Below are 18,741 nucleotides of genomic sequence, written 5' to 3'. Positions count from 1 at the left end.
CTGGGCAAGTCACTTAACCCCAATTGCCCCGCAAAAAATAAGAACTGCTTTTTTGACCCATTTAGCATCAGAGAGAGCTTGAGCTAAACCTTCAAAGAAAACTCAGGCTGCTAAAAGTCAGAGGTGAGGAGAAGGAGCCTTACAGGCATGCTGGTATAAAGGCATGCGGATGGGAGATGGGGTATAGTTTGAGAGGATTAGAAGCTACTTTATTTTTTTAAATTAGAGATTTTTATTCATAGATTTTGTTTCTACATCACCTCAATTTCCCCTAATCCTTTCCCCCTCCCCCCTTCAGGAGACTGATCCTTTATAACAAAGAGGTTTTGGGTTTTTTTTAAAAGAAAAATAAATAAGAAGAAAAACTCTACAAAACTAATAAATACATTCTTTATAACAAAGATTTTTTAAAAAAGAAATGAGAAAAACCCACAAAACTAATCAATACATTGAAAACAAACATTATACATAGTATTGTATGCCCACGGACCAACCCCCTCCCCCCCCCCCCCCCGACTTTTGCAAAAGAGGAGGAAGAAAAAAAGAGGAAGGAGGTGCCTTCTGCTATTTCTTCTTTGAGGCCAAGCTTTTACATTCATTTTCAATTATTTTGTGGTTGTTCTTTCCATTCACATGATTTTATCCATTATATATATCGTTTTCCTAGCTCTGTTTACTCCACTTTGCATCAATTCATGTAAGTCTTTCCATGTTTTTCTGTATTCATTCTATTAATTGTTTCTTACAGAACATGAATTTTCTTAACTGGTGGTCATTCATGGACAACCATTTGTTCAGCCATTCCCCAATCAATGAGCATCTACTTCATTTCTAGCTCTTTGCTTCCACAACGAATAAAGCAGGTACTTTCACTTTCACTCTCGCTTAATACCAAGGATAAACAATATCCGTAGAAAATTCAATTTAGCATAACAAACTGAGCATTCCCATTAACTGAAGTTTCACTGCTGCTCTTAACCTAGAGAATTTTTGGCTTAGACTTATTCCTCCTTATACTAGCAGTTTTAGCTTATGCCAATATTGCCCTCTACTGTCTACTGGGGCAACTCCATCAATCTTTAAAAATTTACTTTAACATCCACTGACACATACAAGCATGCTCATATATAAACAGAAAAGAGGAGAAGCAAACAAAGGGAACGCCAAAGGATAAAAAGAATGTGAACCAAAGATGCAGATACTTGTCACACCAATCCTTTTGGAATGTTGTGTGCGTGTGTGTGTGTGTGTGTGTGTGTGTGTGTGTATTTAATGGGGATTTTGTTGGTTTGCTTGTCCTCGTTGGAACAAAATGAGGCACTAACCAAACACATAAGCAACCTTTGACAAAAGGAAATTTACTCAGTAGTTTCATAGAAAGGATATTCAGCAAAGATTCGGTATTGATTCAGTTGGGCACAGCTGCCTCCAAAGTGTGTGTTGACCAAGGGTGGGCTGGCTTGCCAGAGCTGATTGTTGAATTCTCAGTGTGAGCATTTACACATCAGAAATCTCCAAATGCTACAAATCAGAGCTTGATTTATTGTTTTGTTGATTGTCTGGACTTAAAGTAATGGAGCAAATGCCAATAAGGCTGATTAAACTGAAGTGTGTCTTGCTTTGGAGAGTCAGTTGTTAAACATTTACCAGCACACACCTAGTATTGCCTCTTGGCAGTGGGAAGTTCATCAAACCTCCTTGAAAATCAGGAAGTGATGTCTAGTCTCTGGACCAATTAAGTCTCCAGGATGGTTTCATTACCTTTTTTAGAGAAAAGCTAGCCTAGCCTACTTGGAATAGATGGTGTTCCTATCCCACAGTCCTGGAGGAGAGAGTTCAAGGCTGATAACATTGCCCAGTTCTGCCTCACTCAAATCCAATTCACAGAGAAGTCATGATATCATGCTTGTGGTATCATTAGTCTTCCCCAAGAGCAAAGGACCAAGGATAGCAGGGAAAATGATGACAACAGCGATGACAATGACAGCCTTAACTACATACTACTTATTCTATTGGTGCTGTTTTCTTCACCCTGCATCACTTTACATGTCTTCCCCTATTTCTTGGAATTCTTTATATTTATAATTTATTATGGTATAATCATAATCCATAAGATTCTCATATCATATTTTATTCCCCAGGGCCACTGGTTCAAAGTTATTATCTGACTACATATTGCTTCTGGAAAAGGTTGGAATAATATATTTTTTTGCAGGGCAATGAAGGTTAAGTGACTTGCCCAGGGTCCCACAGCTAGTAAGTGTCAAGTGTCTGAGGTCAGATTTGAACTCAGGTCCTCTTGAATCCAGGACCAGTGCTTTATCCATGTGCCACCTAGCTGTCCAAAGTTGGAATAATTTAAAGCTTCAGCAATAAGGCGCTAACATGCCTATTTTTACTGTAGCTGTGTAAACATTTAATTTTATCATCTTTTATTACCTTTGACAATTTGATGAAGGAGTGTGGGATAGTGAAAGATATGCTGGATATGGAGTCAGGAAGATCTGGGTTCAAATTCCAGCTCTTTCACTTATTAGCTGTTTCATGTTGGGGCAAGTCCCTTCCTCTTCCTTGGCCTCAGTTTCCCTTTCTGTAAAATGAGGGGGTTGGACTCAGTGGTCTCTGAGGTCTCTCCCAGCTCTGGATCAAGAATCTTATGTGTTAGGGGCAGCTAGGTGGCACAGTGGATAAAGCACCGGCCCTGGATTCAGGAGTACCTGAGTTCAAATCCGGCCTCAGACACTTGACACGTACTAGCTGTGTGACCCCGGGCAAGTCACTTAACCCCCATTGCCCCACCAAAAAAAAAAGAATCCTATGTGTTGCCTTGAGCAAGTCCCTACCCCTCTCTGGGCCTCAGTTTCCTTTTCTGTAAAATAAGGGGGTTGGATCAGATGACCTGTGAGGTCTACCTCTAAATCTTTGATCTTGTGCCAGGGAGTAGGTGGAACCTCAGAGATGGGTTTTTTCCACATGAAATTATGTAAAATATTACCACATTAGTCATTTTGTTCAAGAAAACTTGAATAAAAGAAAAAAATTAAAGAAAGTAAGAAATAGCCTGCTTCCGTCTGTTCCATCAATATCAGTTCTTTCTTTGGAGGTGGATAGTATGTTTCATCCATAGTCCTTTGGGATTGTCTTGGATCATTGTATTGTTGAGACTAGTCAAGTCACTCACAGTTCTCCATCAAACACTCAGATATTTGAATCTCTTTGAATATCAGGGATCTTGAACATTTTTATGGGGTTGTTGATAGTTTGTATGTTTCTTGGGAGACCTGTTTATATCTTTTCACTATCTATTGAAGCCTAACTTCTTAAACTGTGGGTTACAACCCATATGGGGCCACGTAATTGAATGTGGGGGTTGCAAAACATTTGGCAACAGTAAAAGGTTATGTATGCCTATTTTATATACCTATATACCCAGGGTCACATAAAGATTTCTTACATTTGTTAAGCCCCTAAAATGTGCCACGTAATGTGCTAAGCACCAGAGATACAAAGAAAAGTAAAAGCCAGTCCCTGCTCTTGAGAAGCTCCCAGTCTAATGGACAAGACAACATGCCAACAACTATGTCCCAATAATATATACACAGGATTCACTGGAGATAATCAACAGCAGGAGGTGGAGATGAAGAGAGAGAACGTTCTGGGCATCTATGATGTCAGATTTCCTAACAGAAGCACAAAGCTACCTGGTGTTGGATAAAAGAGGGGAAAATATTCCTGTGCAACATATCAAAGAAAAACGACCTAGAAGCAGATGTATGCATCTGAACAGTCGAAGAGAGAATGTTTTCCTAGTCTCTTTGGTTCTTTCTTATTTTAAATACATTACGCCTTGTGCATATGTGTGTGTGTTGTATGTGGTGTATGTCTGTGTGTGTGTGTGTGTGTGTGTGTGTGTTTACAAAAGCCTTTTCTTTTTCTGCAAGGGAATTAATCTATTTTGCCACATGATTTCTTCTAGGTCATGGCTAGTTAAGAATTTATCCCCTCTACACATTTGTGAAGGATAAAACATTCCACCACAACCCTTCTAGTTTTTTAATGACTTTCAGAAATATTTAGATCGTTAATCCATTTGGAATTTATTGCCAGCCAGTTTCCCCAACAATTTTTGCTGAATAGAGAACATTTTCCCCACTGTTTTGTGATCCTAGATTTATTGAATATGAAACTCCTTTCTGTAACTGGTTCTCGTTGTATCTGATCTTATCCCACTGATAAATGTTTCTTTATATTTCTGTCCCAGAGAGTTTTGAAATGTACTACTTTGTCTAACTTGAAACTCAGTAGTGCCAGCTTCTCTTTCTCTAAAAAGAAACATTTTACAAAGAATTACCCTTGATATTCTTATTTTTTGTTTCTCTATATGAATTTACTATTTTATCTATAGCTCTATTTACTTCAACTAATGACATTACCTTTCATACACTGGATAGCATGCCATTACTTTACAGATGAAGAAACTGAGATTCAGAGATGTTGACTTGCTAAAAGGTCCCACAGGTGGTAAGTGGCTGAGCTGGGATTTGAACCCAGCTCTGTAGACTCAAAAGCCAGTGATTCCAATTGTTGTTGTGTCCTTTATTCAGTTGTGTCTGACTCTCTGTGACCCCATTTGAGGTTTTCTTGACCAAGATATTGGTGTGGTTTGCCATTTCCTTCTCCAGTTCATTTTACAGATGAAGAAACTGAGGAAAAGTGAGTGAAGTGACTTGTCCAGGGTCACCCAGCTAGTCAACGTCTGAGGCAGGATTTGAACTCAGGAAGAGAAGTCCTTCTGACTTCAGGCCCAGTGCTCAATCCATTGCATGGCCACCTAAGCGCTTTTGCATCATTACTCTACTTTTCTTGATTTTGGAATACTTCCAGGATCATAGTGTCCTATATTGAGCTGGAAAGGACCTCAGAAGCCATATAGTTCCACCCCCTCATTATAAAGAGAAGGAAACTGAGGACCAGGGAGGGCAAAAGACTTGCCCAAGAGCACACAGGTAGTTTCAGGGGCGAAATTTCAACCAAGGCCCTCTGATTCCAGAAATGTAAAACAAAGTACTGTTGGCAAGTGTGATCAGTTAAAATTATTTTTTTAATTGTGACACTGCTACTCCCTCTCAACCATCCCCCTCCCCCAATGAGAGACACACTAGAGTGTCACACCAGTAGGATTGAAAATCATTGACAAAGGGCTGCTAGGTGGTGCAGTGGATAAAGCACTGGGCCTGGATTCAGGAGGACCAGAGTTCAAATCTGGTCTCAGATACTTGCCACTAGCTGTGTGACCCCGGGCAAGTCACTTAATCCTCATTGCCCCGCAAAAAAGGAAAGAAAATAATTGACAACAGTGTTCAGCCCTTCCTCCTCCTTTTTTCAGAGGTGGGGGACTATGGGTATAGAATATTGTATATAGTGTTAGCATTGATGAATGGCTTGGTTATGCTGAATTTCTTTTTTTAAACCTTTGTTCCAGGGGCTGACTTGCTGTGGGATTGGGGGGTGGGCAGGGAAGGATATATTTAGAAAAGAAGGTGATGTCAGAAATAAAAATAAGATGAAAAACCCCACCAGGTGTGTAGCCAAGAAGGAGTGAGTCACAGTGCCAACTGAGGGGCCAGAGCGTGGGACTGTGCCAGCCAGTTTCTCCCCTGAGCCTTAGGTTCATCAGCTCCAGGGTCCACCTATACTGCTACCTGTTGGGAATGAATTCTCTACTGGTCAAGGTTGGCTACAAAAAAAGGTAGCTCTCCTCCTCCTGCCCCACCTCTGAAAATACAATTACTGAGGCCTGTCTATTGAGAGAACCCAGAGGAAAAGGCAGGGTGATTCTTGGGTAGTTTGTGGCACTGTCCAATTTAGTCTGATGAAGATGGAGCAAGTGTTGAGCCCTGAGATGTGATAAATCTTTCTGCTCTGCTTAGCCGGATCATGAGACCCAAGCTCTTGAGCTGAAAGGGACCTCAGAAATCATCTAGTTCAATCCCCTCATTTTGCAGATGGGGAAACTGAGGCCCAGAGAGGGGAAGAGACTTGCCCAAGGCCACACACAGGATCTTAGATCTAGAGCTGGAAGGAATCTCAGAAGCTTCATTTTATAGAGGAGGGAACTGAAACCCAGGAAGGGCAAGAGACTTTCCCAAGATTACCCAGGTAAGGGGGCAGCCAGGTGGCGCTGCAGTGGATAAAGCACCAGCCCTGGATTCAGAAGGACCTGAATTCAAATCCAGCCTCAGACACTTGACACTTAGTAGCTGTGTGACCCTGGGCAAGTCACTTCACCCTCATTGCCCCACCCAAAAAAAGATTACCCAGGTAAGCATCAGAAGTGGAATTTGAAACCCAGGTCTTCTGATTCTCAAGCCAGTATCCTTTCTTTTCCATTTGTCTGCCTTCAAGGAAGAGCCACCAAACCCATTTTTCCCTTAAACATCCCTTGTTTAAACATGTTTAAACATGGGGAGTGAGGGAGGAGGAGATGTTCTGTATTTTTTTTTTGGCCTAACCTTTGATTCTATACATAATGATATAAAATGTAAGTTAACAGTGAATTTTACAAAGCAACCACTTCTGTGTTAGAAGGTCAAATCTCCAAATTAGGACAGCCCACAACATGCAAAGCTTTGGTTCTCAGGGAGCCAGGTGATTTATTGCTTGAAAACCCTTAGGGCTAGAACCTCCACCATATTTATAAGAAGAGGCCTGTTTATCCTGACCTGTTTCCATTTCCTCAGATGATCACTTGGTATGGTATTTATTTTTAAAAAACAACAACAACATTTTTATTGATTGCATTTGGTTTCTCTATTACCTCTATTTCCCAATCCCTACTCCCTTCTAGAGAGCCATCTCTTATAACAAAGATTTTAAAAGAGAGGAGAAAAAAATTCAGTAGAAAAGCCAGACAATTGTGTCACACACCCATAGTCCTCCTTGGCAGAGAAGTGATGAAAGGTGCCTTTTGGTCATTATCATTTCTCTGAATTCAGGCTCAATTGTCAAAGTGGTTCTTTCCATTTCCGTTGTCCTGGAGAGAGAGGGAGAGAGAGAGAGAGAGAGAGAGAGAGAGAGAGAGAGAGAGAGAGAGAGAGAGAGAGAGAGAGAGAGATTGTGTGTATGTTGTTTCCTCTCCTTATTTTCCCAGGCTAAGAACTTTAACCTTTGAGTATTCCTTCCCAAACTCATCCACACAATTTATCCATTTTCCTTAAACTCCTCTTCTGCTTTTGCCATTTCTAATTCCCTTTGCCCTTTGAGTTGAGCCTTGCCCCCTTTAAGAGCAAATTCCTGGGGCAGCTAGGTGGCACAGTGGATAGAGCACCAGCCCTGGAGTCAGGAGGACCTGAGTTCAAATCAGGCCTCAGACACTTGACACTTACTAGCTGTGTGACCCTGGGCAAGTCACTTAACCCCAACTGCCTCACCAAAAAAAAAAAAAAAAAGAGCAAATTCCTTCCTAGAATCTTGTTAGCTCACTAGGCTGCCCCTCCCCCACTGTTGGCCACTTCCATTGGTACAGTCCATTGTGTCATCAGAGAACCCCCCAGCTCAGGAGCTTTTATGATGATGTTCAGAATGGGGTAGTGGGATTTGTAACGGCAGACGACAGAGCTCAGTTCAGGTTATTGCCCAGGTCCATAAAATCCTAAACTGAGACTTCCCCCTCCTCAAACTGGTTGGCAAAAGATTCTTCTGAGTACTCATTCAGAAGTACCAGACACCCTCCCCATCTGTCAATGATGGCAACCAAACCGGTGAGATTAAGTCAGGGCATTTGGCTGTGCCGGTGTTTGGGAGGGTACCTTCGGGAAGTTCTCTGGCTAGGGCACCCTAATAATTGGACTGGCCTGAACAAATGGGGCCCCTTTTGAACTTTGTATTGTTTTCAAATCCCTTTATCTAAAAACTGAGTGTTTTCCTCACCTTTTGGTTAGTGTGGATTAGAAAGGGGATAATAATCAGTAGGGATAGCTTGAGTTTGTGGAATTTCCAACTCTACTTTCTTTTGAAATTTTGTCACTGGCCTGTCCTTAGCTACCAAAACACACATTGGAGATTATTCCCCTTTCACTTATGGTCTGGGAGGGCCAAAATGGGGAGTTAGGGGAGGGGGCAGAGTCTTAAGGGTGTGTGTGTGTGTGTGTGTGTGTGTGTGTGTGTGTGTGTGTGTGTGTGTGTGAAGGTCATTCCAACAAGGATCTACGACAATTAGAGGGTGCCAGTTAATGCCTGGCATGGTTTTTCCTACTATTCAAGCTCACTCTCACTTTCTCCCCAACCCCGCTATAGATAAAGGAGGGGAAAGACCGAAGAAAAGAAAGAACACCACCTTTTCATATTACGGAACCATGGGAAGAAAATCTATTAATGGAGGAGCCCTTTGATGCTGTGGAAACCCAGTATTCAGCGGAAAGAGAACAGGTATTATTATAATAGAAGGAGCCAATAGGCCCTCAGGAAAGAATTCTGGGCTCCAGGTTTCTTTCTTTTTTTTTTTTTTTTAGTGAGGCAATTGGGGTTAAGTGACTTGCCCAGGATCACACAGCTAGTAAGTGTTAAGTGTCTGAAGCCGGATTTGAACTCAGGTACTCCTGACTCCAGGGCCAGTGCTCTATCCACTGCGCCACCTAGCTGCCCCGGGCTCCAGGTTTCTTATAGAATAGGAGAATCAGAGATCTCCATCCCCATGGAAGTGATTCCACACTTTCTCTTCGCTTCCCAAGATCCCACACCTCCCCCCATCCCCTCTCTCTCAACTTGGCTGAGAAAATCAAGGCCATTAGAAATTAGCTTCCTCTTCTCTCTTTTCCTTCCTTCATCTCACAACTCTCTGACATCACCTTCCCACGTCCACTGGCTCTCCTCCTTCCCCCTAGTCTCTGACAATGAGGTGGCTCTTCTCCTGGCCAAAGCCAATTCCTCTGCATGTGCCCTTGATCCCATCCCCTCCCAACTTCTCCAACAGATTGCCACTTCAATTATCTCATCCTTCTCTATTTTTTTGTTTCTCCTAATCTACTGGTTCCTTCACCATGGCCTTCAGACATGCCCAATCCCTAACAAAACAAAACTGTCACTAGCACCTACCACCCCCTCAAGCTATTTTTCCCTATATCTTCTTCTCACACTCCTTAGTCCTTTGTTATCTGGCATCTGACTTCATCACTCACTTGAAACGGTTCTCTCCAAAGTTGTTGTTACTTTGTGTATTTAAAAAACCCATTTTGGGGAGGGAAAAAAAAATCTGAAACTCAAAATCTTAAGAAAAATAAAATGTTGTAAACTATCTACATATAATTGGAAAAAATAAAATACTGTAAAACCCCCCATATTTTTTACATTTTTAGACAGATTTTTATACATTTTTATACAAATTATGTACAAGTACATGATTATAAGTTTGGTTCGTTTTAATATCTGATAGGTTTCTTCCACCACCCTCTGTTGTTCCCACCCCACCATCCCCATGATCTCTAGTCAAATCCTATAAAAATTTCTTAATCCTTATTGTTCTAGACCTAGTTGCTGTATTTCACATTATTGATCACCCTGTCTTGGATAATCTCTCCTCTCTGAGCTGTTTTGTTTTTTTTTTTAAATGAGGCTACTGGGGTTAAGTGACTTGCCCAGGGTCACACAGCTAGTAAGTGTCAAGTGTCTGAGGACTGATTTGAACTCAGTTCCTCCTGAATCCAGGGCCGGTGCTCTATCCACTGTGTCACGTAGCTGCCCCTCTTTGAGCTTTAAAGATAACTTTCTACTGGTTCTTCTCCTCCCAGTCTGACTGCTTTGCCTCACTCAGTCTCTTTTGTAGGGTTTTCATTGAGTACACCCAGATGTAGTATAGGTGTAGCTATTCTCTGGTGCCTCTATTCTAAGCCCCTTACTCTTCTCTCTACACCCTTTTGGAGACTTCATCAGGCCTCACAAATTTAATGATCATTTCTGTGCCAGTGACTCCCAACTATTATTATTATTATTATTGTTATTGTTATTATTTTGTGGGGCAATGAGGGTTCAGTGACTTGCCCAGGGTCACACGGCTAGTGTCAAGTGTCTGAGGCCGGACCTGAACTCAGGTCCTCCTGACTCCAGGGCTAGTGCTCTATCCACTGCACCACCTAGCTGTCCCAAATCTTTTTTTTGTTTGCTTTTTTGCAGGGGCAATGAGGGTTAAATGACTTGCCCAAAGTCACACAGCTACTAAGTTTCAAATTCTGAGGTTGGTGACTCCCAGCTTTATATATTCACTTTGGTTCTTTTTTGGGGGAGGGGCCAATTGGGGTTAAATGACTTGCCCAGGATCACACAGCTAGTAAGTATCAAGTGTCTTAAGCAGGATTTGAATTCAGGTCCTCCTGACGCCAGGGCCAGTGCTCTATCCACTGTGCCACCTAGCTGCCCAGCCCCATATTCCACGGAGCTTTAAGCCTGCAACACCAGTTGCCCAGTGGGCATTTCAAACTCCTAGAGACATCTCAAACTCAACATTTCCCAAACTAAACTCATTATATTTCCTCCTAAACCTCCCCTCTTCTAAATTTCCCTATTTCTTTTTTTTTTTAAATAAGATTTTAGGGGCAGCTAGGTGGCGCAGTGGTTAAAGCACCGGCCCTGGGTTCAGGAGTACCTGAGTTCAAATCTGGCTTCAGACACTTGACACTTACTAGCTGTGTGACCCTGGGCAAGTCACTTAACCCCCATTGCCTGCAAAAAAAAACCAAACAAACCCAAAAAAACAATAAAATAAAATTTTATGGGGCAGCTAGGTGGCTCAGTGGATAGAGCAATGGCCCTGGAGTCAGGAGGACCTGAGTTCAAATCCTGCCTAAGACACTTGACACTTGCTAGCTGTGTGACCCTGGGCAAGTCACTTAACCCCAATTGCCTTACCAAAAAAAAATAATAAAATAAAATAAGATTTTATGTTTAACATGATTGTACTGTATAACCTATATCAGACTTAACTACTCTCAGCAATACAAGGATCCAAAACAATCTCAAAGGACTAATGATAAAGCATGCTATCTACCTCCAGAGAAAGAACTGATATTGATGGAACAGAGTGAAGCATGATACTCTGCATTTTCTTCTTTTTTTTTACTTGAGTCTTTTTATATAAAGTGACTAATATGGTAATGTTTTACATAATTGCATATGTATAACCTATATCTGCTTGCTCACCACCTCAGGGAGGAGGGAGGACAAAGAGGGAGGGAATGAGAGAGGGATAGAATTTGGAACTCAAAACTTTAAGTAAATGAATGAATAAATGAATGAAAAAATAGATAGATAAATAAGTGAATAAGTGAATGAATGAATAAATAAATAAGAAAAATAACTTATATGAGATACCTTGATGTTTTGGGAAGGGAGGAAGGGGAAAAAAATGGATCTCAAAATCTTAGAAAAATGAATACTGAAAACAATCTTTACGTGTAATTGCAAAAAATAAACTAAAATACTATTTTTAAAAAGAAAATATTAAAAAATAAGTTTTTATTGACATTTTCTGTTTCTTACACCACCACAGTATCCCATGCTTCCCTTCCCTTCCCCCTCCCAGAGAGTCATCTCATATGAGAAATAGTATTTTTAAGAGAAGGTCAGCGGGGCAGCTAGGTGGTGCAGTGGATAGAGCACTGGCCCTGGAGTCAGGAGGACCTGAGTTCAAATCTGGCCTCAGACACTTAAAACTTACTAGCTGTATGACCCTGGGCAAGTCACTTAACCCCAACTGCCTCACCAAAAAACAACAACAACAAAAATAGAAAGTCAGCAATCAATGCATCGAATAAGTTAGAAAGTGTATGCAATGTGTAATACCTGTGGACCTCCCACCTCCACCAAGCAGTCAGTTGGTGATGTCTTCTTAAATCTCTTCATTTGAGTCATACTTGATCTTTATAATTTTATTAAATTTACTTTTGAATTTTGTGGGTCATTATTCTTTCCATTTACATTGTTGTAGTCACTATGTTGGTTCTATTTACTTCACTCTGCATCAATTCATGTAGATCTTTCCATGCTTCTCTGTATTCATGCCACATACTTCTTACGGCACAGTAATATTCCATTACACTCATGTACCACAATTCATTTAGCCATTCCCAGTTGATGGGTATCTACTTCATTTCCAATTTTTAGTGATTACAAAAAGTGCTGCTATAAATGTTTTAGAGTATATGGGGACTTTTTTCATGTTGATGGCTTCCTCAGGATTCAAAGGGTATGAACATTTTAGTTACTTTATAATAAACAGGAGTCTCTAGTTCAAAGGGCATGAACATTTCAGTCACTTTATTTGCATAATTCCAAATTTCTTTCCAGAATGGTTGTACCACTTCACAGCTCCGCCAACAATGTATGTGTGCCTATCCTTTCACAACCCCTCCAACATTAACTGCTGTCATTTTTGTTATCTTTGCCAATTTGCAAGGTGTGAGGTGAAACCTCTGAATAGTTTTGACTTGTGATTCTCTTATTATTAGTGATTTGGAGCATTTTTTTCATGTAGTTGTGAATACTTTGCAGTTCTTATGAGACCTGTTTGTTCATATCATTTGACCCATTTGTCTATAGTCATATATATTTATGTATATGTACATATATATACACACACAGTGGATGTGGATGTATATATGTGAGTATATATGTATATGTGTGTATGTATATATAAACACACACATATATGTATATAGACACATATATACACATGCATATAGTGGCACAGTAGATAGAACACTGTACCTGGAGTCAGGAAGACCTGAGTTCAAATCTGGCCTCAGACACTTCCTAGCTGTGTGACCCTGGGTAAGTCACTTCACCCCGTTTGCTTCAGTTTCCTCATATGTAACATGAAGTGGAGAAGGAAATAGCAAATCATTCCAGTATCTGGGCCAAGAAAACTCCAAATGGAGTCATGGAAATTCAGACATGATTGAACAACAAAAACATCAAAATATATCCCTCATCAGAGAAATCTGATACAAAGATTTTTTCCCCCTATTCTATCACTTCCCTTCATATCCTACATACATTAATGTTGTCTGTGCAGAAGCCTTTTGGTTTCAAGTTCCCTCTTCTACTGTAAATGTAGTATTATGTTCCTCCAGTTAATTTAATCTTTTTTAAGGTGGCTCTGTTCCCACTGGCCCTCTTCCCTTTCCCCTTTATCCCTGCTTCTCATTTGACATTCCCTCTTCCTGTCCTCCCCTTCAGCTAGTCCTGTTCATTAGTTTTATTTTGGTTTTTTGTGCCCCTTTCCATTTTTGTTTTTTATTTTGTTTTGTTTGTTTTTGTGGGGCAATGAGGGTTAAGTGACTTGCCCAGGGTGACCAGCCCTGGGGCTGGTGCTTTAGCCACTGTGCCATCAAGTGTCCCTATGCCCCTTTACAAAAAGGATTTTTCTCACTTCATTTTCCATCTATCTTCTTTCTATCTATTCTACATCCTCATTCTCTGATTCCTGACCCTTATAATTATCTGGTCTCTCTTTCTCTGTATTCTTGATACAATCAAAGCTTCCAAGGCTCTGCACTCTCTGCCACTGTCTTATAGAGTTTACCCCATGGGGCAGCTAGGTGGCTCAGTGGAAAAAGCACTGGCCTTGGATTCAGGAGCACCTGAGTTCAAATCCAGCCTCAGACACTTGACACTAGCTGTGTGACCTTGGGCAAGTCACTTAACCGTCATTGCCCCCACAAAAAAACCAAAAAAACCCCAAACATTAAAAATAGAGTTTACCCCATGGATTCCCCTTTTCCATTGTCCCTCATTCTCAGAACAATATTAATTATTGCAGGTGTCAGAGAGGACAGTGTCCCATGGCAGCCCCCCTCCCCCACATTGATCTATACCCTCTCTTCCTGATCTTCCTCCCCATAACATTTGCTTGAAAATCTCCTTCCCAGGGGGCAGATAGATAGCGCTGCAGTGGATAAAGCACTGGTCCTGGATTCAGGAGGACCTGAGTTCAAATCCAGCCTCAGACACTTGACACTTAACTAGCTGTGTGACTCTGGACAAGTCACTTAACCCTCATTTCCCCACAAAAACAAACAAAAAAACAAAAAACAAAAAACAAAAACGAGAAAATCTCCTTCCTGTATCCACTCTCCCACTCCCCCATGTGCTAATTGCCCTTAGGGGTTCCAACATCCCTCCCAGGACAAGTAGACTTTTCAGGCACCAAGTTCCCCAGACTTCATCCACAGTAAGGTCTTCGCCTCCCTTCACCCATAGGAGCATTCATCAGTGGAACCTCCTCCTCCCTCTAAAGTAAGACTTCCTTCCTTTCTCCCCCTTTTTAAGCTCCCCTGTTTCAATCACTACCCCATAGGCTCTCTTCTTTCTGGGACCCCTTCATTTCTAGCCCTTGATTTGACCCTTGATTTTGGCACATCAGTCACTCTTTTCTATCCCCCTTCTCCCTTCCCCCCTTTATGTATCTCCCATATTATAATGGAGTTCCACAAAAGAAACATTGATCTATAGGCAGGGTGTGGCTAGGTTCTGTCCATAATGTCCCTGGTCCACCTGATGCCACACTCAGATTTCTGCCTTCATGTTTTCTATACATTTAGGAAGAAGTCTCTTACTAGTATCTTTGATGTTACTCTGAAGATGTTGCTGTCCTTGCTTGTTACATTTATTCACTCCTCTGCATTTCTGTTGTTTGAGGTGTTCAAGGTACAAATAATCTTTCTTTTAAAAAATGTTTTGGGAGGGGGCAGGTAGGTGGCACAGTGGATAAAGCACCGGCCCTGGATTCAGGAGTACCTGAGTTCAAATCTGGTTTCAGACACTTGACACTAGCTGTATGACCCTGGGCAAGTCACTTAACCCCCATTGCCCTGCCCAAAAAAAAAAATGTTTTGGGGCAGCTAGGTGGCGCAGTGGATAGAGCACCAGCCCTGGAGTCAGGAGAACCTGAGTTCAAATCCAGCCTCAGACACTTGAAACTTACTAGCTGTGTGATCCTGGGTAAGTCACTTAACCCCAGTTGCCTCACCCCCCCCCAAAAAAAAGTTTCAAATTCTTTATTATTGAACATCCATCTTTTCTCCTTTATAGTTAAACTCGGGGGCAACTAGGTGACACAGTGGATAAAGCATCAGCCCTGGATTCAGGAGGACCTGAGTTCAAATCCAACCTCAGACACTTGACACTTACTAGATGTATGACCCTGGGCAAGTCACTTAACCCTCACTGCCCCCCCCCCCAAAAAAAACACCTTTATAGTTAAACTCAGATTTGCAAGATAGGTCACCCTGGGATGCAGCTTGAGCTCCAGTGTTCTTTGGAATACATTATTCCATCTCTTCTCCTCTTTCTAGTGTATGCAGAATAGTCTTGCTTTATTTGAATGTCTTCCTTTGTATTTAATGGTTTTCCTCCTGGTGGCTTGCAGAACTTGTCTCTAAAATGGATTGTTAAATTTAACCACTATGTGTCTTAGAGTTTCCTGTGTTGGGTTTTTTCTGAGAGCAATCTATGAATTCTTTCAACAAGTATTTCTTTTTCTTTTTTTTGTGGGGCAATGAGGGTTAAGTGACTTGCTCAGGGTGACAAAGCTAGTAAGTGTCAAGTGTCTGAGGCTGGATTGGAACTCAGGTCCTCTTGAATCCAGGGCGGGTGCTTTGTCCACTGTGCCACCTAGCTGCCCCCAATAATTTCATTTTCTATGTAAGTTTTGGCCAGTTCTCTTCTATTACTTTCTTCAATGTGGTGTTAAGGTTGTTTTGTCTAGTCATGTTCTTCTATGAGATCTATGATCCTGTGGTAAAAAGTTTTTAAAAGTCGGTTAGTGAATACGGAAAGACGCCAGTTTTTAAAGGACCACCCTTTCGGGGAGGAGACTGACGGCCGTGCATGGGCTATGCACGCCAGCCCGGCTGCTAAGCACTCCACTTCTGGGGTGCGAGCTTAAAAGGCAAGGAGAGAACAGAAGTGAGATGTCTTTTCAGCTCTCCTTGTTCGCTGGCTGCATGGCACAGACAGACGCTGACTGGAGTTCGACTCAGCCCGGCTCACTGTAACAGTACGTGCTTGCCACGGCTCTCCCCCCCAGAGGTGGCCTTGGGCTTTTGGTGAGTTTTATACGGAATATAGACTAAGCTTAGACTTAAGACTATTTGTTTTGTATTTCTACTTTCCTATCCCTCTAATCAACATCACCTTGTAATTTCCAAACAATAAAAGCTCTAACTAGAGACCAGAGGCTTCTTCCATTTACTAGTCTGTGAGATAAATAAGGGAAAGGTTAAAAAGGGGAGGTTAATGCTCTAGTATCCAATTTTAAATCTCACAATCCTTAGGTTGTCTCCATACATCCTGTCTTTATGATACATATCACTTGCATAGTGAACATATTTTCTTTTACTGTTATTGGAGTTTTAAAATTCTTTTCTTCTAGGCTGTCCTCCACTTCTATGTATCTACATTCCCAATCTATTGTGGTGAGGTTTGCCATTGCAAATTTAAAATTTTCTATTCTGCTCGTTATGTTTTGTTGTGTAGAACCTAAATTCTGCTCCCATAATTCTCATTTTTCTTTGAACCACTCAGGAGTAGCATGTTGTAGTTCCATGTTATCTTTACATTCCACAGGCTCCTCTGTCTTATCATGGGCTGGATCGTCATCCTTCATTTTATAGTATTTACTCACAGATTCCTGAACTCATTTATGAGATCTGGAGGCCATGTCTTCTTTTATCATTACTGTTTTTCCTGTTGATTTATCTGTTTAAGATCAAGGTCTTTGAGATTTCTTCTTCTTGAAATCTTTACTATTTTCAATCTTCTTTTCTCTCTTATTTTCCTTGTCACTCACTTCCTGACTCCCTCCCCTGTGATTGTGGTTTCCTTGGGGGCTGGATCTCAAAGTGTCTCAGACTTCTCCCATAATGGATGATTCAGTTTGCCAGCATAGGTCTCCACCTCAGGTCACTTTTGGGTGGTCAAAACTTACTCCAGCTGAGTGCTATGTTCTTTCCTTCAGGCTTGGTAGAGTTCTGCATGAGCCCCTTATATGCAGTGTCCTGTTCCACTAGCTCTGTTCTTAGTTCTTTGGCCCAGCCAGCATCAGCTTTTACAGTGCTGGTGTTTTCAGGTTGTGGCCCCTGGTAGGCTACGGCCAAGCTGGCTGTCAAGGCTTGAGCAAATTTCAGCAGCATGGAATTTAGATCTTTATGGCACTGGAAAGGAGGAGGAGGGAGCAGGGTACAAGGGTAGATTTTGATGTGAGTGTGTGCTGTGTCCCTGGGTCTGCTAGTCTCCCTATCAGTAGCACAGGGAGGCAATGAGAGAGGAGTGCTGAATAAGCTCAGGATCGAGGAGCATTGGTTCCTGGGTTTTGTTCTTGTTTTTTTCTTCTTTTGGATTCTGGGTGTCCATGGAACCATGGAACCATGGAACCAGCTGAACTTGCTTTATCTTTGGTGCATAACTTCTGTTTTGGGAAGGTTTGAGAGGTCATAGGAATCAGAGAAAATGTCAAGTCTGCCATCTTGTTGTTCACATGACCTGGTACCTAAATTTCCCTGTTTCTGTAGAAAGCCCAACCATTCTTCTAGTCTCCCAGATTTGTAAACTTGGTGTTCTTTTCACTTCCTTACTCTCCTTCATCCCACATATCCAATCCATTGCCAGATCTTTGCCATTTCTACCATCACACCATCTGTTACATTGAACTTCTCTATACTCACAGCTGTCATGACTTAGTTTAGGCCCTTATCACCTCCTTATCACCTAAAACAGCCTCCTAATTGGTTTCTCTGCTTCAAGTCTCTCCTTCCTCCACTCCATTTTTCACACTGTTGTCAAAGGGATTTTCAAATCTGACCATATCACTCTAACAATCAACTCCTGTCACTACTTGTTACTTCTAGGATAAAACAGAAAGTCTTCTGGTTAAATCTTTAACCCTATACAACCTGGCCTCAAGCTATCTTTTCTTTCTTCTTTCTTTTTTTTTTTTTGCAGGGCAATGAGGGTTAAGTAACTTGCCCAGGGTCATACAGCTAGTAAGTGTCAAATGTCTGAGGTCAGATTTGAACTCAGGTCCTCCTGAAACCAGGGCCAGTGCTTTATCCACTTCACTGCCACCTAGCTGCCCTCCCAAGCTATCTTTTCAACCTCATTGGACATCACTCCCCCTCCCTTACTCTATGATCCAACCAAACTGGTCTTATCCCTATTCCTCATACAGTATACTCCATTCCCCATATCAGTACTTCTGCCTCATATGGGAGGCATTTCAAGCACCATGTTCTGCATGAAGACTTTCTGAATCCCCGCAAATGCCAGTGCCCTTCCTCCTAAACTGCCTTGGATTTAACTACTCTATATGTGTTTACATTTACTGACTTTATGTTTATGCTGTATATACTTCTACATATTCTCCACTTATTAGAATGTAAACTCTTTGTAACTAGGAATTGTTTGAATTCTTTGAAGTTTGTATCCCTAGTGCCTGGTCCACAGTAGGTGCTTAATAAATGCTTATTGATTGCTTGATGTTGAGACTAACACACCCTTATTTTATAGTTGAGAAAACTGAGGCCCATACAGATTAAGTGAGTTGCTCAAGGTTAAACAGATGGGAAGTGGTAGGTGAGTCCTGAGAAAAAAAATTCAGTCTCAACCTAGGCAACACCAAGTACCTAGTGAGCACTACTGAGTCCAAGGATGCTCTCTCCTCTGAGATTTTTGTGGAAGGTGGATGCCATAGCT

Source organism: Dromiciops gliroides, chromosome X (assembly GCF_019393635.1).
Source record: "Dromiciops gliroides isolate mDroGli1 chromosome X, mDroGli1.pri, whole genome shotgun sequence".
Taxonomy (NCBI): domain Eukaryota; kingdom Metazoa; phylum Chordata; class Mammalia; order Microbiotheria; family Microbiotheriidae; genus Dromiciops; species Dromiciops gliroides.
The sequence above is the reverse complement of the archived record's forward strand: the minus strand, read 5'-3'. Positions refer to the sequence as shown.